The sequence below is a fragment of the Ovis canadensis genome, chromosome 17, assembly GCF_042477335.2.
Source record: "Ovis canadensis isolate MfBH-ARS-UI-01 breed Bighorn chromosome 17, ARS-UI_OviCan_v2, whole genome shotgun sequence".
Taxonomy (NCBI): domain Eukaryota; kingdom Metazoa; phylum Chordata; class Mammalia; order Artiodactyla; family Bovidae; genus Ovis; species Ovis canadensis.
Window position 1 is genome coordinate 52,285,001 of NC_091261.1, and position 21,042 is coordinate 52,306,042.

The 21,042-nt window shown below is 36.6% G+C and overlaps 1 protein-coding gene and 1 non-coding gene across 3 annotated transcripts in view; one reads left to right on the top strand and one right to left on the bottom strand.

Moving 5' to 3' along the window:
* The window catches only part of GRIA2 (glutamate ionotropic receptor AMPA type subunit 2), a 194,248-nt gene that overhangs the window by 4,116 nt on the left and 169,090 nt on the right, over positions 1-21,042 (bottom strand). The window lies entirely within an intron of this gene.
* On the top strand, positions 8,575-8,646 carry TRNAC-ACA (transfer RNA cysteine (anticodon ACA)). Its single transcript has one exon. It is a non-coding gene; the product is annotated as a tRNA-Cys (tRNA).

Here is a 21,042-nt window from a genome sequence, read left to right on the forward strand (position 1 = left end):
TACCTTTAGGAATAATTCAAGTTAAGAAACAAGCAAAAGGATGTCTTCACTGCTAAAATCCTAAAAGATCTATTCCTAATTAATGGCAGAGCAGGAGTCTTAGTTAATTGGTCAGACATATACACAGTAATATCCTAAAGTAATACCCATTTTCTAGAAAATATAGAAAAAAAATACTGGAAACCTATACTAGGTACTGACTCAAATGCTCCTAGAATACTACTGAGTTTTCAAAGAGATACTGTTCAGGTATTAAAATTTTTTTCTAAGTAAAGAGAAAATCTGGGGACTTCACTGGTGGTTCAGTGGCTAAGACTCTGCACTCCCAATGCAGGGGGCCTAAGTCTGATCCTTGGTTGGGGAACTAGATTCCACATGTTATAACTAAGAGTTTGCATGCTGCAACTAAAGATTCCATGTGCCATGATGAAGATCAAAGATCTCCAGCTAAAACAGAAATAAATATTTTTAAAATTAGTAAAATAAAAATAAACAGAACATTTTTATTCAATGTTTAAGCACCAAAACAATGTTTATTACAATATGTACTGTCAAAAAATAAAAATAAAAATCCTTCAGGTGACCTGGATGAAAGAAGGAAGGCCTAATTTCAGCAGCATAATTGAAGGAATATTAATCTGAAACATTAATCAGTTCAGAAGCAAAGACAGACCTCAAAAGTGTCATTGAATATTTAGAGCAAAAAAAAAAAAAAAAAAAAAAAGTTGAGTCGAGCTGAAAAGTCATAGCATTTGAATATCTCTTTATTTTTCTATTCACATGTTTCTCAACTGATTTTTAGCCCTCTTGGAAAGATGACTGTGAATAACCCTTTTATTATCCTCATACAAGAGGTTTGAAATGGAAACTTGAAAACTTTCTTTTCAGATTCATGAGACTTTGTGACTTTTCGTTTGTTTGGTACTCTGAGGAATTTAAAAACTAATAACCATTTTCTTTGAAAAAGCAAGTATGAATCAGTTCATCACAAGCAGACATAATGTAAACTCAGATCTGCTTAAAATGCTGCCCTAGGGCTGACGCCTGCTGTATATGTATGTGAAAGCACTGTATTTGGTGAAAATCCAGGATCAAGAGTAAATCAAGCATGGAGTAGGCTTATTTCCCTGAAGTTTAGAATATATATAACCCAGAGAGGTGCTCAGGCACTGGCTGCATCTCTCCACTGTCCCCTGTGAATAGGGGCTGCAGTACTGAGACAGCCCCAAGGGCCAGGTCAGCCCAACTCTTCCCCAAAAGGAATTTCACTCCAAATTTATAAAAATTTCTTCACTAAATAATATATCTATCATATAACAATGTATCTAAACCACTCTTAAAATGACTTCTATTTCAAAACAATTCTCCTTCCTGAGATTATAGAATTAAAACTTCATTACCTAATGAATCAGAGTTCCTTGCTGTCATGAAAGTATACCCATGATCGTGAAAGCTCCATCAGAATCCCATCTAGGGGAATTTTATCTTCATGATCACAGTGACTGGCACAGTATCTTGCATATAAAGGTTCATAATATATGCTAACAGAATATTCTGGAATTGGTTAGAAAGAATAAGAGCATTTTTGCTTTATTTGAACCTTTGTCTACTGTAGAAGGCATTTATATTGTTTTACTTTATAGAACACTATAAAGCATTCTCTGACAAATTGGAAAATGTAAAAGTATTTGTCTTTGATTACATATCATTAAATATTATTAACTCTTATTAAACTTCAAGATCTTTATTGTCATGTGAATTCCCACAAAAACAAGTGATACTGGAAGCAAAGAGAACCATGCAGCTCCTCTCCCAGCACCCCTCCTCCCTGCTCAAGTACAAAGACCCCTCCATGTTCCCTGCCTCTTGTTTGTAGAAAAGCTGAAGTCTCTCAGGCCTCCCTGAGTCACAAAAGAGCAGGCTCGAGCAGTTAATGATCAAGACAATAGAATGTCACCGTCTCAGTGTCTGATGCACATTCCTGAGTTATTTTGAACAGATACTACAGCTGCCACCAGAGGGGAAAAGCTAACTGCATGATGACTAGACTGCAGCTATGACATAAGCTGCACCATCTTGAGCCACATTGAGTCTATGCCTAATATAATTCCAAGAACTGATCTCCAGAGAAAGGGATCAACACTTTGCTCATAATAACTCTATCTTTGTGGGCATAAAAATGAGTGTAGCTTGTTCTGCTAGTATAGGTAGGTGGACAGCTAACACTGTCAGTAAGGAGATGCTATAGAATCATGCTGATGTCTTCCACTCTGAGAATACAGCGCTCTAAGTCAGCAAGAAGCAGATAGAGATGATGGACCTTCACTGCAATCCTGTAGAAATGGAATGATGTCTGACAGTGGGGAATTGAAAGCAACTCTTTAGCCCTTTCCCTGTTTACCCATCTCTGTCCCCGCCTAACCTTAAAAACCCAATTGTAGAAATGAGATCCCTAGACAATTGAAACTAACTCCTAATTTGGGCTCTCCCGAATGCACACCATGCAATGCCTGAGCTGTTGATTCGTCTCCTAGATAAAAAGAGGTAAGAATTCAGCAGTTAAAGAATGACTAGCTCTCCACACATAACTGTTGCTTTAGCAAACTTGCAGGCAGATCACTTGGGCAAGAAAACATCTGAACAGAGTCAGCCAGCCTGCAGACACAGAGGAAAATGCAGAACCCACTCTCCTGCCTCCGCCACTCCTTGAGATTCTCCCTCCATTTTTCCCTTGAAAACCTACCATGACTAACCAGAATCGTGGGAGCTGGTCTCAGGACATGAGTCCATCTCCTCCCTAGATTGCTGGCTTTTCTAATTAAAGCAATTTTCTTCCTACTGACACTTGCCTCTCAAGTTATTGGAGTAGCAAGCAGCTGAACACGAGTTCACTAGTAGTATCAAAATGCTTTCAAACAAAATCATAGGCTGATAGAGTTCAAAATGAAATTGCACAATTAGATTATAAAGCCAACTATTCATTAAACATGCCAATTATTCCAAATCTGAAATATCAGTTTTGAATTGCTAAATATACATAAAATGCTTCATAAACAATATTCAGAGAAAATGCAAAAGTTAGCAATGAAGTTAAAAGGAAAAATACAAATTAAACTCAAGATAATTTCTCTTTAAAAACTAAATTTTTTAATAGGACATTTAAATGGCATGAATCAGGTCAAAGATCATATTCACTGAGTGTGGTAAAATTTCCTATTTCATTCATAAGTGGTTTCTAGTTAAAGATATTTCTCAATGTATGGATAGAATATTCTTTTGAAAGATTAAAGGATTGTAACATACAATCTAGGGGGGAAATGCACACAGCTATATAATGTTTTGATTAAGTTATTCCATCCCTGTCTTTGTGGTCCTGCCTCCCTTGAAAGATGTTCTGACATGTTAACCTAGGCATAAAAAATACAAGGCTCTATTAAGTCAGTCACTTTTTATGATCAGATTTTACATGTATTACAACATGATATTTTTTAATTGAGCAGTAGTTTATAATGTAATTTTGGATTAATAAAATCTACAAATAATCTAAGATCTTAAAATACACATTGCTTCTCTGCATAAATGTTAAAGCAATTTTTTTCATAGATCAGAAGATACATATTTCACATTTTCTCACAGTGTGTTAATTCATTTGTCTCCCAGGTATTAGTTTACTGTTTACTTCTTTAACAAATTAATGAAACATATTCATAACCATATCTTTCCAAGAGTATTTGTTTGAATAGGTTTGGTTAAAGGTGTGCAAGCAATTCATAGATAGTACAAATTTGTTATGTTGAAAAATACTCATTAATTGTCCTAATATTCATTAGGACAAAGAACTTATTTATTTGAATTTTCTAGTTGTCTTCAGAAAAAGACTAGAAAAAAAAGCTGACTAAATTTTATACTTAGAGACAATTCAAGGGATCTGTGCCTAGCTTCTATTGACAATATCATAAAAATTGTTAGTCTGAACTACATAGCTAAACAGATGATGCCTTGAAATCCTGTTCTTCTCCAAAACTACAGCAATCAAAAAAGTAATCATCAAGAAAACCATCAATCCAAAGGCAAAGTGAAATTCTACCTTAGGCTTTCCATCCTTTAACCTGAATGACAATTCATCATCATCATTTTTTAGTGCCAAGACAATTTAAGTGACAATGTTTAATTTAGCTTAATTTATAAGTTCAGTGGTCTTATACACTGAAAAAGATACTACAGTTCCAACCTCTTGACCACTCATTTCTTAGAATATATTTACAAGGAGACTGAAAAGAAAAAAAAAAAATCCTATGTGGTCAACTAAGGTAATACATAGTACTTCCTATTTAAATTTCATATTTTATCAATTCATGTTACAGACATTATTCTACATCAAAAGCATCCATAAAATTTAGGCAACAGTCAAAAAATACAAGCCAAATACTGATCAGGTTGATTTAATCAGCCTCTATGTGTGGACTTCAAAAATGAACAACAGGCCATGATAACCACCCACCCTTGTAAGCAGTGTTTAAGTTTGAGCACGTAGAAGATGACACAAGCAAGTTTTTATGTAAAGTACCTACTTTCCTACCATTCATAATACTAATCAGAGTTCCAATCTGGAGAGAAGAGAATGATGCAATGAAGGAGGAAAGTGGGCTGGAAGGATGGTTTCCAATCTCTGTTTCCAAGATAGCCATTTCCAAGATCACCCTAGGTATAAGTTCTAAGTTTTTATCAGGGATCATGACAATTCTCTTTCCCATCCCTCTGCAAATTTAAGTCTCAATCACTACTAAGCCAAAGAATACGGCACTTTCTAAGTTTACATATTAAATCAAGTGAACTACTCTTTTAGGAAGTATGATAAAGTGAAGTGAATTCCTTTAGGATGGTATCTGCCATCATGTTTTGATGAAGAGATAAGGAGATAAATCACAGCTTGGTCAGGAAACTGATCCTGATTACCCTGTGTCTCTTAAGGAGTCAAGGCTCTTTGCACACGGCTATTCAAATCCCTTTTCATGGTCTGATGTTAGTAATAAGGGTATCAATTTGACTAATATTTCAAAGAAAATAATTTTAACATTAGCTTAGAAAACATGACCATTTTCTAGTACTGCTGGGGAAAAGTTCTATATAAACACAATTGATATAATTATATCTAAGAAAAAGACAGCTGCCTTTTCTGGTGATAGAAGCCAACAGTCATTTTAATTTAGTTTAATTTCCTCTTCTTATACATTAATACAGGCATTAACTCTTCTACCAGTTAAATAAGCCTTTTTCCTGTTAGGAAAAAGTGACTTTTTAAAGAAAATAGTTATTATCCTTATGAAACATACACATTTATTTGAGAATTAGTAGAAAATACAGGCACTGACGTGCAAATATTCTTCACTGTTTAGTCTATTAACTCTGACACAGTCCACTTTCCAAAAAACAAAAACAAAAAAAAAAAAAGAAAGAAAATCTTATTTACCCACTAATTTCTGAAAAAATATTGAATACCTTCTCAAAATGTCAGCAGAACATTTTTTGCTACCATGGGAGTTCTAAATGATTCCCAAATATGAATGATGTCCAAAGGTTCTAAACAGAGACTCCTGAATGGCAGAGTGAGCTTACAGAGTTGTTAAATGTTCCACATTTTCGATAATCTCTCAATCTCACTTTCACTTCAAAGTAAATAGACATACGTTTCATGAAAATCCTCTCTTTTCTTTCTAGAAAGAGCACGATGTCTGAGGAAGCATAACAAATAATAAGGGAAAAAACCTTGACCTAGAGCCTTCTGAATGTAAAGATTAAAGAGTCACCATGCAAGTTAACTACCTATAATTTCTAGCCCATTTGGTTGACAGTCTATAAAAAAATGTGTATTTGAGACAAAAGAACTGCCTTTTCTTTTAGGATTTCAGTGTTTTGCCTGATCTAACTTTCCTGTGGAACTCATAGTAGGGCCCACTTTTCCATTCTAGATGTCATCAGGAATTCACATTGTCCCTGGCAACCACTACTTTTATCAGGCAAAAAAATATATATATCTGTAAGTCTCATTCTGTTTATCCTCTGCCATTTACAAGTCTGCAATCTGTGAACAAACTTGTCTATGTTTGAGTTATAGTCACTTATTTGAGATCAAACTTTTAAAATCTACTAGCATACCCTAAGGAGAAGGCAATGGCACCCCACTCCAGTACCCTTGCCTGGAAAATCCCATGGACGGAGGAGCCTGGTAGGCTGCAGTCCACGGGGTCGCACAGAGTCCAACACAACTGAAGTGACTTAGCAGCAGCAGCAGCAGCATATCCTAGAATTTTAATTTTCTCTACTAGGTTTCCTCCTGAGTAGAATGCATCTGCTGTTCATTTATTTTCCAGATATAATTTCCAACATAAATAAATAAAATATAGTCAAATTGAATCAAGAACACCTTAATATTTTGAACTGAATGTCTCTTGTCACTTTCTGTGTTGTGTATCATTAGAAGTCTTCATATCTCAATATGTCTCAGGTGAAGCTAAAATAATACTGACTTGGAGAACTTTATCTTTCAATAGCTTGCTTTACTATATATAATAAGGACTTACTAGGTGGCACTAGTGGTAAAAAAAATCTGCCTGCCAATGCAGGAAATGGAGATCTGGGTTCAATCCCTGGGTCAGAAAGATCCCCTGGAGGAGGACATGGCATCCCACTCCAGTATTCTTGTCCAGAAAATCCCATAGACAAAGATGGGTGTGCAATCCATAGGGCTGCATACAGTCTGACACAACTGAAGTGACTTAGCATACACACACATGTACAATAAATGTGAATGGTGTGTTAACATAAAAGATTATAAAATTATTTTTGTGTAACTGTTACAAAACAAATCTAAGAGAAAGACATGTAGCCTTGGTAACACAGTCCTGGAGAAAACTTAAGTCATTGAGGGTTATTAAGTATAAAATAAATGGGCTTCCCGGATGACTCAGTGGTAAAGAATTCACCTACAATGCAGAAGACACAGGAGATGAGGGTTTGATCCCTGGGTCAGGAAGATCCCCTAGAGAAGGGGATGGCTACCCACTCCAGTATTTTTGCCTGGAGAATTCCTGGACAAAGAAGCCTGGTGGGCTACAGTCCATTTGGTTGCAGAGTCAGATAGGACTGCCAGACTAACACTTTCACTAAACAGGGCATCATTTATACAAGGCAGGAAACACACACAAAATAGTTCATTTCAACAAGAATGTCATTAAGAGACTCTTTTAGGAGGGTTATTTTCAAAGTTCTAAGGGAGGTCATATTTGAAACAATGAAGCAGAAAGTGGCTGGAATAGGAAAATGGGCTCTAAGGAAATAAACCTACAAATTTGTCACCTGAAGGAAATGAACAGAGAAATTGAAGATAAAGGAAATCAGTGTCCCAAGAGGGGCTCGACAACATTTCAGAACATCTAAACATAGATTGAAAGTCAAGGAGAAGTAGTAGCCTGGTGGAGATAAAAAGACCAAAGATATTACTGCGTGAATGCTGTCGTTTCAGTAGTGTCTGACTCTTTGTGTCTCTAAGGACTGTAGCCCGCCAGCCTTCTTTGCCCATGGGATTCTCCAGGCAAGAATACTGGAGTGGGTGGCCACCCCTCCGCTGGGGGATCTTTCCAACCCAGGTATTGAACTCACATCTCTTGAGTCTCCTGTAAGGGCAAGCGGGTTCTTTACCACTAGTGCACCTGGGAAGCTCCAAAAACATTTTTAAGGTATAAATTTTAGAGCAACTTCTTTCATAGTTAGAGAGACATGTTTTCAATGACCCAGATTAGCTTTACAGGCAAAGGTACAATTATTCCTCTGACTGGTGGAATAAAAACATGAAGAATATATTACATTGGCAAATAAAAGATCTAAAACTCCTCTTATGCCTTTGTCCATCACTGAAAGTAGCTTTGCTTTAATGTGATTCCCCCAATAAAGATCAATTCCAATAATGAAAATTTTGAAATAAAACTTTATTTCCTCAACATACTAGACTAGTATTTGATTTAGGTTATTTATAAGACAGTAAAATACCTAACAGATAAATCCGACTTTCCTCAACTCATGGATTTTAACTGGTAACCATAATGTCACATTTTGGTTGGTATACTCCCACAGTAACACCTAGTTTGGTAGGTATACTCCATATCAAGGAAATATTGTATTTCTATTTCCATCTGTAGATTCATTTCGAGGCTATGAGCTGAGAACATAAATATTAATACAAACAGTGTGATACTGATAACTATTTGCAGAGCAGGACTCGAGACACACACCCAGGGAACAGACTTGTGGACACAGACAGGCAGAGAGGGTGGGGTGAACTGAGATACACTGGTGGCTCAGAGGTTCAAGCGTCCGCCTGCAATGCGGGAGACCTGGGTTCGATCTCTGGGTTGGGAAGATTCCCCTGGAGAAGGAAATGGCAACCCACTCCAGTATTCTTGCCTGGAGAATCCGATGGACGGAGGAACCTGGTGAGCTACAGTCCACGGGTCACAAAGAGTCGGACACGACTGAGCGACTTCACTTCACTTTCACTTTCACCATGCATAAAGAACTTCCCTGGTAGCTCAGACGGTAAAGCGTCTGCCTACAATGCGGAAGACCCAGGTTCAATCCCTGGGTTGGGAAGATCCTCTGGAGAAGGAAATGGCAACCCACTCCAGTACTCTTGCCTGGAAAATCCCATGGACAGAGGAGCGTGGTAGGCTGCAGTCCATCGGGTCACAAAGAGTCGGACACGACTGAGCGACGACACGTCACCATGCATAAAACAGAGAGGATGGGAAGCTGCTGTATAACACGGGAAGCTCAACCTGGTGCTCTGTGACAGCCTAGAGGAGTGGGATGGGGTAGGGATTGCTAGGGAGGCTCAAGAGGGAGGGCATATATGTATACTTATGGCTGATTCATATTGCATGCAGAAGCCAACACAATGCTGTAAAGCAATTACCTTCCAATTAAAAGAAAAAAAAGTTAATCCTGAACAAACAAAAGTGCTTTGACACTTGGCTTTAATAGTTTTGATACTGCTTTTTTACATTATTTGCCAAAAACGATAGAAAGACAAAAATGAAAAGAAAACATAAAGTGTTCAGTATGTATGATAAAACCTCTAGACATTGTTTTCATCTTCTCAAATCACTTTGCTAATTTATCTTATATGGATAAAATAAAAAATTCTTTATTTTTAAAGTTTTTCATAAAATTTAAAAAGAAGCTCATTATTTTCCATGATGGAAAAAACTACAGCTGCAGAAATGGTCCCTGGACAATACATGGAAAGAAAAATTACCAAGTTGTGTCGTATCATAAATATTTTCAGATAGTTTAATTCCAGTCACTTAGCACTTCTTATTCATCCTTTAGCTAAAAAAAAAAAAAAAAAGAAGAAGAAGTTTTGTTCATGTACTGATATTTTTATACAATCAAAAACCAAGCCATTTACTTCATGTAAAAAAAAAAAAGGGGAAACATTTGAATGAAGTAAATACATTTTCTTAGACACTCCTTTGTTCATTTAGTTTTATGAAAACTTGATGCCTAACACTATAGCTTCTTGGATTTTAAATAAAATAAAAATTATATACAGATTATCGATTCTATGAAGTCATGGGTCAGATCACTGGGAAATATTTTTAGAATCCTTAAAGTCTGAAGTGATTATAAACATTTTATCTGTAGTCTTACAGTATGTTTTTCTTTTTTGTATTAAAATGAAATAATTACCTATTTATAAATGACTGCAGTTAATAAAATATTTCATAGAAGTGTGGTTTAACCTGTTTGACTTTGTGAGGATTTTCTATATGATTAATATCTCATTTTAAATAAAACTAATTAATTCACCAATAATATTAACAAGATTCATATTAAACTAGCAGTTTCTCAGTTTCTTTGAAATGGTATTTATGAAAGAATATAACTAGAGGGATTTTTAACAGCTTAAATTTTTCAAAGGATTAACACCGGAATGGACCTTAAAAAATCACTTACTGTATTCCAAGCCATTTATTTGACTCAGAAAAGATTAACTAACTTATCTAAATTAGCATGCTTTGTCAGCCCCTAGAAGAACCAAAAATAAAATCTGGATACCCAAATCTCCAATGCGTGTATATACACTCTAAATCAGAAAAATACTCAAGCATAATATTTAGATAAGCAATGTTCTATTAAGAAAAAACAAATCACTTAACAATATTATAAAATTTAGAGAAAATCAGTTAACTATTTGAGTATAATTTAATAAAATGCAAACTGAGGCTTACATAAATTGGATTTATGGAAGCATTTTAATCAACCAAAAGCAAAGCTAAGTTATGCCTCAGTGTTCTCATTGGCATTTGGAATTGAACTGAAGTGAAGAGAAAGTCGCTCAATTTTGTCCAACTCTTTGAGACCCCATGGACTATAGTTCCCCAGCTCCTCTGTCTATGGAATCCTCCAGGCAAGAATACTGGAGTGGGTTTCCATTCCCCTCTCCAGTGGATCTTCCCAACCCAGTAATCAAACCGGGGTCCTTCAAATGTGAAAAATATATAGTCAGGTTAATGCATATCCTGTATTATTGACAGACTCATAACCTTCTAATAGTCTTCTGCTTGGAAAACAATGTTTTTAAATTTTAAAATGTAATTGGTATTTCCATATATTTTCATTCCCTTACAAATAGTAAATTATGTTATTAATGAAGTGTCTAACTAATGTGCACACGGGCAAAGTCACTTCAGTGGCCTGGACTCTTTGTGATTCTTTGGAGTGTAGCTCGCCAGGCTCCTCTGTCTGTAGGATTCTCTAGGCAAGAAGACTGGAGTGGGTTGCCATACCCTACTCCAGGGGATCTTCCTGAATCAGGGATAGAACCCACATCTCTTACGTCTCCTGCATTGGCAGGTGCATTCTTTACCGCTGAGCCACCAGGGAAGCCTGTCTTACTCATACAGCTTATTTATTACCCATATATGCACCCAGGCATATAATGTGAATTGACAAAGCAAGAGAAACAGCAAGTGATCCCCTAGAGTCATATCTCTTATTTTTTAATAGGGTTACTTATTGGCCCATCTAAGGTCTATCGTGAACAGAGAACTTCTTGAGTGCCATCAACGTATTTGATAAAATAGCTCATATTATTCATGTGGATTAGATGGAGAGCTATGATTATCAGAATTAGACAGGCTTATAACTAAACTAGCTTCCTAGGTGGCGTTAGTGGTAAAGAACCAGCCTGCCAAAGGAGGAGGCACAAGAGATGAGGTTCGATACCTGGGTTGGGAAGATCCTCTGGAGAAGGGCATGGCAACCCACTCCAGTATTCTTGCCTGGAGAATCCCATAGACAGAGGAGACTGGCAGGCTACAGTCCATAACATTGCAAAGGGTCAGACATGACTGAAGTGACTTAGAATAATTAAAATATCAGTGATTGAAAAAGGTCAGTTTTCATTCCAATCCCAAAGAAAGGCAATGCCAAAGAATGCTCAAACTACCGCACAATTGCACTCATCTCACATGCTAGCAGAGTAATGCTCAAAATTCTTCAGGCCAGGCTTCAGCAGTACATGAACCGCAAACTTCCAGAAGTTCAAGTTGGTTTTAGAAAAGGCAGAGGAACCAGAGATCAAATTGCCAACATCCACTGGATCATGGAAAAAGCAAGAAAGTTCCAGAAAAACATCTATTTCTGCTTTATTGACTATGCCAAAGCCTTTGACTGTGTGGATCACAATAAACTGTGGAAAATTCTGAAAGAGATGGGAATACCAGACCACCTGACCTGCCTCTTGAGAAACCAATATGTAGGTCAGGAAGCAACAGTTAGAACTGGACATGGAACAACAGACTGGTTCCAAATAGGAAAAGGAGTACGTCAAGGCTATATATTGTCACCCTGCTTAGTTAACTTCTATGCAGAGTACATCATGAGAAACCCTGGGCTGGAAGAAGCAAAAGAGGGAATCAAGATTGCCAGGAGAAATATCAATAACCTCAGATAGGCAGATGACACCACCCTTATGGCAAAAAGTGAAGAGGAACTTAAAAGCCTCTTGATGAAAGTGAAAGTGGAGAGTGAAAAAGTTGGCTTAAAGCTCAACATTCAGAAAATGAAGATCATGGCAGCTGGTCCCATCACTTCACAGGAAATAGATGGGGAAACAGTGTCAGACTTTATTTTGGGGGGCTCCAAAATCACTGCAGATGGTGATTGCGGCCATGAAATTAAAAGACAGTTACTCCTTGGAAGGAAAGTTATGAGCAACCTAGATAGTATATTCAAAAGCAGAGACATTACTTTGCCAACAAAGGTCCGTCTAGTCAAGGCTATCGTTTTTCCAGTAGCCATCAATGGATGTGAAAATTGGACTGAGAGGAAAGCTGAGCACCAAAGAATTGATGCTTTTGAACTGTGGTGTTGGAGAAGACTCTTGAGAGTCCCTTGGACTGCAAGGAGATCTAACCAGTCCATTGTGAAGGAGATCAGCCCTGGGATTTCTTTGGAAGGAATGATGCTAAAGCTGAAACTCCAGTACTTTGGCCACCTCATTTGAAGAGTTGACTCATTGGAAAAGAATCTGATGCTGGGAGGGATTGGGGGCAGAAGGAGAAGGGGACGACAGAGGATGAGATGGCTGGATGGCATCATGGACTCGATGGACGTGAGTCTGAGTGAACTCCGGGAGTTGGTGATGGACAGGGAGGCCTGGCGTGCTGCAATTAATAGGGTCACAAAGAGTCGGACACGACTGAGCAACTGAACTGAACTGAACTGAACATCTAAAGAGTAGTGGTTATTATTCAAATCCTGAGTCGAAGGGAAACTTTTGTTATACCACTGATTTCATACATTTCCCACTGTGCTTAGTATTTTAGTCAATTTGGATGAATATATAAATGACAAATGTTTCAAAGTTTCAGATAGCAGAATCAATATTTCAACTTTATGAGCCAAGGCAAATAAGCCAAAAAACCAAAGTAAAATGTAACAGGGACAAAAGCAAAATCAGGCACATGGTTCAATCAACCGCATATTCACAGAATGGAAGCTTTCCACAATTCACCCAGGTTTTCAGTAAACAACAATTTAAGGGGAAGCTATTAATATGATTCAGTTACCTCAAAAGCTAACAGGTCTGAAGGTTTAAATGGAATAAAGTCTAGGTAACAGAGTTGTAACTTACACTCTGAGAGCCAAGAAAGAAATGTGAGTGAGTGAAACAGACCGGAGGGGGTAGTGGAGAATGGAGTATCTGAAGTAAGTAGAGAATCTACTCCCTATCTAAAAGCATTCATGTTTTTTCCTTTTTTAAAAAATATGTAAAATGAAGGTTTGAAAACATAATTATTCTGCTAGCTGATGTGAAAATGTAAGGAAGAGATGATTCTTATTATCATGTATTTGATCCATTTGTATTATGAAAATGAATACAATTACTAAAGTCAGAATGGGGACCAAAGCATGAAAAGACTTAGGAGGCAGGTTTTCCTTTCAAAGATGTTTCTAAAAACTCTAACAATGAAAATTGCAACAAAGTGGAATTGAATGTTAGATAAGTGTCACGTTAACATTCACAAGCTGTACTCAAGAAGGGTTTTATGGTTAACTCTTTATAAATGTTATGTTATTTCAAATAAGAACAGAACGTATAACCTAAGCCCTGTAGTTAAAGACAAGAGTGCTGATTCCATCTGAGTTCACCATGTAACAGATATAACTTTTTCTGCAATGTGGGATTTGATCCTAGAACACCTTGATTGCACTTCCTTATTCAACCTCAACAGCAAAAATAGAATACTTTATGTGTGGATTTTTTAAAGCAATTGAAAGATGTATGCAATTATGGAGCAGTTTTTTGCTGTTGGCTAACTAATCTAATCAAAAAGGGTTTGCAATTCTTTTTTGTTTTAAATGAACACATTTTTAGGGGTACACAGCTGTTTTGAAAAATATCACTAGACTGCTTACACTGTGCCTTATAACAAGTTATTACTTTAGCAAATATTCCTGTATGTCCCACTGCTAGGTTTCAGAGTGTTGTTTCAACACTCTGAGGTTATAAAAGGAAAATAAAGAAGCCCCAATACAAAGACTAAATTTCTTTTAATAATTTTATTTAAGAAAATTTGATTTTATGGGGGACATTTAATGTGGGTAGTATTTTATAATATAGTTTGTACAGTTAACCTTTGGACAACTCAAGAGAATAAACTCACTGATTTTAATTTGTAGATGAGCAAAAGTTTTGGAAATTAAAGGAAGTAACATAAAAGATATGGTAGCAAAAGTTACAGAGTATGCACACAAATACATTTCACATACACAAGAACTGTTGGGTCCCTTAGCTTATCAGTATGAATTTCTTTAGTAAGTCAAAGATATAGTATTTTCTACCTTGCTTAGTCTCGAACATCACACTACTAACCCAACTTGGAAAAAATGAACTGAAAGTCGCTCAGTTGTGTCTGACTCTTTGCAACCCCGTAGACTATACAGTTCATGGAATTTTCCAGACCAGAATACTGGACTGGGTAGACTTTCCCTTCTTCAGGGGGTCTTCCCAACCCAGGAATCAAACCCAGGTCTCCCACATTGCAGGAGGATTTTTTACCAGCTGAGCCACAAAAAGTTTATTGTATTTACACTATTATAAATTATTTGGATTAAAAAGATCAGTTATTTCATCATTGGGCTTCTCTGGTGGCTCAGATGGCAAAGAATCTATCTGTAATGAGGGAGACCTGAGTTCAATCCCTGGGTTGGGAAGATCCCCTGGAGAAGGGAATGGCAACCCATTCCAATGGTCTTGTCTGGAGAATTTCATGGTCATAGGAGCCTGGCAGGCTACAGTCCATGGGGTTGAAAAGAGTCACACATGACTGAGTGACTAACAATTTTACTTCATTATTAAAGAACTGCCTTCCCTATAAAAGGATTTAGTTTAAGTAACCATTCTTTGGCCATGTCAAGAATGAAAGACTAGCAAGAAAAAACTGGTTGAAGTAGCATAATATAGGACAATGACTTTATACATAGTTAACTTCATATATGTATGAGGATACTAGCCATATTAAATGTGAACTATGTTATACAACATTAAATACAGTTGAACCTTGACCAACATGGGTTTGAACTATGAAGGTCCACTTAGTGGATATTTTTCATTAAATGCATTCTATAGTACCACAGGGGCACAAAGAGTTGGACACAACTAAGCAACTGAATACGCATGCACAGTTCTATAGGATCCAAAGTTCATTGAACCTGCAGATGATGAACCATGTATTCAGAGGACAGACTGTAAAATTATAAGTGGATTTTCAACTGCATGGAGTTGGGACCATTAACCCCCTGAATTGTTCAAGTGTCAACTCTATACGGTATTATAATAGCCACCTTAAAACTGCTATGCATTTATATGTATATATCTCATCATTTTAATGATTGGCATAAATATTCATGCCTGCCTCATTTTATTTTAACACTAATATGAAAATTTTATTTTTAATCTTGGGCAACATTTTTAAGAAGGAACATCAACCATAAGATGAGAGAGATCTTATAAATCTTAAATACTACAAAATATTTCCTACTAAGACAGTTTCCTTAGTTTTTGCTTGTTTTATTTTGCGTGTGTGTGTGTGTCTTGTCTCAAGGCAGGTTTTTTTTTTTTTCTTTTTTCCTCTCAATTGTGGTAAGAAAAAATACATATGAAATCTTTGTAACAAGTCTGTGAGCATATTATACAGTATTGTTTAAGTACATGCACATTGTTGAACAGAAGATTTCTAGAAGTTTCTCATTTTGCACGACTGAAACTATGCTCATTGATCAGGCTCCCCATTTCCCCCACCTCCAGCCTCTGTGACTACCAGTCTCCCTTTTGCTTCAGTGGGTGCAGTTACTTCAGATATCTCATCATGAGGCATCTTTAGGTATTCGTCTTTCTGTGACTGGCTTATTTCACTTAGCATTATGTCCTCAAGTCTCAACCATGCTGAAGCTTTCTTAAGGCTGAAGAATATTCCATTGAGTAATATACCACATTTTTTCATTTATTTCATCTTTTGATGGACATGCAGGTTGTTTCTATTGCTTGGCTACTATGAATAGCATTGCAATGAATGTGGGACTGCAGATATCTCTTCAAGATGCTGATTTTAATTATTTTGGATAACTATGAGGAAGTGGGATTGCTGGATCATGTGGTGGCTCTATTTTAACTTATTGAGAAAATGCCATTCTGTTTAATATAGTGGCTGCACAGTTTTGCATTCCGATCAACAGCTTTAATTTCCACACAACCCCACCAACACTTTTTTTTTTCTCTTTTCTAATGGTCAATCTAACCAGTATGAGGTGGGATCTTACTTGTGGTGTTGATTTGCATGTCCATAATGATTAATGATATTGAGTACCTTTTCATATAACCTGCTGACCATTTATTTGTTGCTCTTTGGAGAAATGTCCATTCAAGTCCTTTTCCAGTTTTTAAATGAGGTTATTAGTTTTTGCTATTGACTTGTAGGAGCGCTTTAGATGTTTTGCATATTAACCTTTTATCCGATTTCCAAGTGTTTTCTGCCATTCCATATATTGCCTTTTCAGTCTTTTGAAAGTCTTTCAGTCTTTTGCCTTTTCAGTCTTTAAAAAGCTTTTAAAATTAATGTAGTCTACTGGTCTAATTTTGCTTTTGTTGCCTGTAAGCCATGAAGCTTATCTCCTTTGTTTTCTTAACAGAGATTTATTGCTTCATATCTTACTGAAGCAATAAATCTTTCAAATAGTTAATCCATTTTGAGTTGGGTTGTGTATTGTATAAAGTTCTTATTTTATTCTTGTGCATATGGATATTCAGTTATAGCAACACTGTTGTGAGGAAACTATCTTTCCCCACTGTGAGGTCTTGATGCCTTTGTCAAAGGTCACTTAAATGTACATGCATGCGTTTATTTCTGGGATCTCTCTTCTGTTCCACTGGCCTCTAAATGTGTCTTTATGCCAGCGCCATAATGTTTTGATTACTATACCTTTGTAAAATGTTTTGAAGTCAGGGAGTGTAAGACTTCTAGCTTTGTTCTTATTTCTGAAGATTGGTTTAACTAGTTCTGATTCTTTGTGTTTCCATATGAATTTTAGAAATCTTTTTCCATTTCTGTAAAAAAAACAAACAAACTGACATTGGGGTTTTGATAGGGATTGATCTTAATCTTTAGATACTTTGTGTAGCATGGACATTTTAACAATATTAAGTCTCTCAATCCATGAAGGAAAGATGTCTTTCCAATTATTTGTGTGTTCTTTATTTGAGCAATCTTCGGAGTTTTTGGCATACAAGTCTTTATCTCCTTGTTTAAGTTTATTTTTAAGTATTTTATTCTTTCCTATACTATTGTAAATAGGACTTTCCCCTTAATTTTCTTTTCAGATCATTCATTGTTAGGATACAGAAATACAACTGATGTCTATATATTGATTTTGTGTCCTGAAAATTTATTCAACTTATTTATTAGTTCTAAAAGGGGTGTGTGTGTGTGTATGTGTGTGTAATTCTTTAGGTTTTCTCTATATAAGATCAAGTCATCTGTGAACAGAGATAATTTTACTTGTTTTCCAATTTGGGTGCCTTTTATTTCTTTTTCTTGCTTAATTTCTCTGGCTGGAAGTTTCAGTATTATGTTGAAAAAGAGTGATAAGAGTGGGTACCCTTGTCTTGCTACTAATTTGGGAGAAACTATTTCAAGTTCAGCACTGATTATTATGTCATCCATGGGCTTAATTTATGAACTTTATTATATAGAGATAATTTCTTTCTATTCCAAGTTTACTGAGTGTTTTTATCATGAAAGTGTGTTCAATTACGTCAAATGCTTTTTCTGCTTGTACTTAGATCATCATATGATTTTTATTCTTTATTCTGTTATTGTGATAAAATCACTCTAATTGATTTTCATAGGATGAAATTTCTTTGCATCACAAAATAAATCCCACTTAGTCATGGTGTATGATACTTTTAACTTTCTGTTGAATTTGCTTTGCCACTATTTTGCTGAAGATTTTTGCACCTATATTTATCTGGGATATTTGCTTGAAGTTCTCTTTTTTTTGTTGTTGTTTTGGCATACTTGGCATTGTAAACTGAAGAAGTGTTCCCTCCTCTTCCGTCTTTTGGAGGAATTTGAAAATTGTCATTAATTCTTCTTTAAATGGTAAAATTTTCTAGTGAAGCTGTCTGAAAGTGAAAATGAGAATTGCTCAGTCATGTCTGACTCTTTGTGATCCCATGGACCATACAGTCCATGGAATTCTCCAGGCCAGATTAATGGAGAGGGTAGCCTTTTCCTTCTCCAGAGGATCTTCCCAATTCAGGGACCGACCCATCGATCTCCCGCATTGCAGGCAGATACTTTACCAGCTGAGCCACAAGGGTGGTCATGTGCTTTTCTTTATTGGAAGTTTTTATTATTATTGATTCACTCTCCTTATTAGTTGTAGATCTATCCAGATTTTCTATTTCTTCAGGACTTAATCTTAGTATATCTTAGTATATGGTATATTTCCAGAAATTCATCCATTTCTTCTAGATTAATTTTTTGGCATATAATTTATTCACAGTAGTCTCATAGTTTGGAAAAGTCTGCATTAGCTGTAATGTCTTTGCTTTCATTTCTGATTTTATTGAATCTTTTCTATGTTCTTAGTTATTTTCTACTCTTTTACTCCCTTTGCACTTTATGTTATGGAAGCCACAAATTATCTTTATATTGTACATCCATTAATATTTTATAGTTACAGTTATAGTTATTCTATAAAGTTATATTTTAACCTCTCGAATTAAAAGACATTTATGCATCACTATTACAGCATCATAGTATTCTGTATTTATCTATAGATGCACCTTTACCAGTGAGCTTTGTACTTGCATATGCTTTGTGTTGCTATCTAGCATCCTTTCATTTCAACAGGAAGGACCTCTTTGAATACTTCCCGCAAAGCAGGTGTGGTGCTGATTATCTCCCTCAGCTTTAGTTTATCTTGGAATGTCTTTATTTTTCCCTAATTTTTGGAAGAGTGTCTTTCTAGATACATCATTCTTAGTTAGCACTATCTTTTTCCAGCTCTTTGAATATATCCTCTCACTCCCTCTGACCTACAAGCTTTCTGCTGGTAAGTCCATTAGGAGTCTTATGGGTCCTCATGTGTATGTAGCAAGGCACATTTGTCTTGCTGTTTTCAAAACTGTCTTTGACATTTGACAGTTTGGTTATAATGTTTCTTTGAGTACACTTTTCTTGAATTCCTCCTATTTAAGATTCTTTGGGTTTCATAAATCTGGATGTCTATCTCCCTGCCCTCCCCACCAGATTTAGAAAAAATTTATAAAACCATTTTTATTTAAATAAGTTTTCTACCCCTTTCTCTGTCTCTTTTCATTCTGGAAGTCCCATAATGTGTTTATTCCACACACAAGTCCCTTAGGCTTTCTTCACCTTTTTTTCATTGTTTTTTTTTTTTTTTTTCCCCCCTTATTTATGCTCTGGATACTTTGAAATGACTTAAGTTTGCTGATTCTTTCTTCTGCTTGATCAAGTCTGATGTTGAATTAATATAGTGAATTTTTTATTTTAGTCACTGTAGTTGTTTTCAACATTTGGTTCTTTTTTACTTTTTTTACTTTTGTTAATGTTCTCATTTTGTTCATGCATCATTTTCCTGAACTCTTTGAGCATTTTTGTAATAGATATTTGGAATTCTTTGCCAAGTTATCCAGGTACCTCCATTTTTTTTTTAAAGTTTGATTTCTGGAGATTAATGTTTTTCCTTTGAGCCACATTTTTGTTGTTTTTTCCTATGTGCCTTATAAGTTTATGTTGGGATCTGTGCCTTTTTTAAAAACAGCCACCTCTCCCAGTCTTCATGGATTGACTTCATATAGGGATAGAACTTCACCAATCACCCTGGTTAAATATTCCAAAGGCCTCTTAAACATTTTCTGTGGATATGTCTTCTTCGGACTTGTATGTGTAAATTTCCAATCAGATGGATTTGCAGGAAGCTTTTTTCCAGAGTTCATAATCTCTTGCTCCTTTGATGTCTGTCTGCAGTAATGCAGGTTCTCTAGAGCTAGAATAAGCCATCCAGCTCTGTTTTATTATCTGTAGCCTCCAGGCATATAGAGTATGTTAGGCCCAAGTCAGGAAATGCAGTCTCCAAAGCACCCCACGAAAGGTCAGAACATTGCAGGCACACACTAGTCTTCTTCCAAAGGGAAGGGAGTGGCCACCAAGTTGCACTGGTCTCTGTGTGCTGGACCACAGGTCTCTGAAGCAGCAGCAAACTATCAGCTGCCTCCTGTTCTCAGCAGCCCCCAGGCATCTAGCACGTGCCAGGTCCCAGCAGTGCTCCGAGCAGGCAAGACAGAACCAGTTCCTTGAAAAGTCCAAGAAATAGACACACACTCCAACTTGTTTGCTCCTTCCCTAATGGAAGCTCGAATTAGGGGTTTTCCGCATTTAACCACATTGAGCTGGAGGGGAAGGTCTATGCTGAGTGAGTGTGTGCCAGGTCAAAGTGAAAGTCACTCAGTCATGTCGAACTATTTGTGATCCCATGGACTATAGCCTGTCAGGATTCTCTGTCCACAGAATTCTCCAGGCAAGAATACCAGAGTGGGTTGCCATTCATTCCCTTCTCCAGGTGATCGTCCCAACTCAGGAATCAAACCTGGGCCTCCTGTATTGCAGGTGGGTTTTTTATCGTCTGAACCACCAGGGAAGCCAGGCCAAACCTTCAACTTTATTCTCAGAGGTCCCCAACCTGATGCCCTTTTTAGTGCTTAGATTCAGGCAAGACAGAAAGAAACCAGTTCCTCCGAAAAGTCATAACATGAAAATAGTCAAGTAGTCTCTCTCTCCCTAGAAAGAAACCAAGAGCTACGTGTTTCTTCCCAATGCAGACACGTTGTGCCAGGGAAGTCACTGCAGCCAGTGAGGCCGTGAATTTTCCTACAGGGTTTGACTGGCTGGTTTC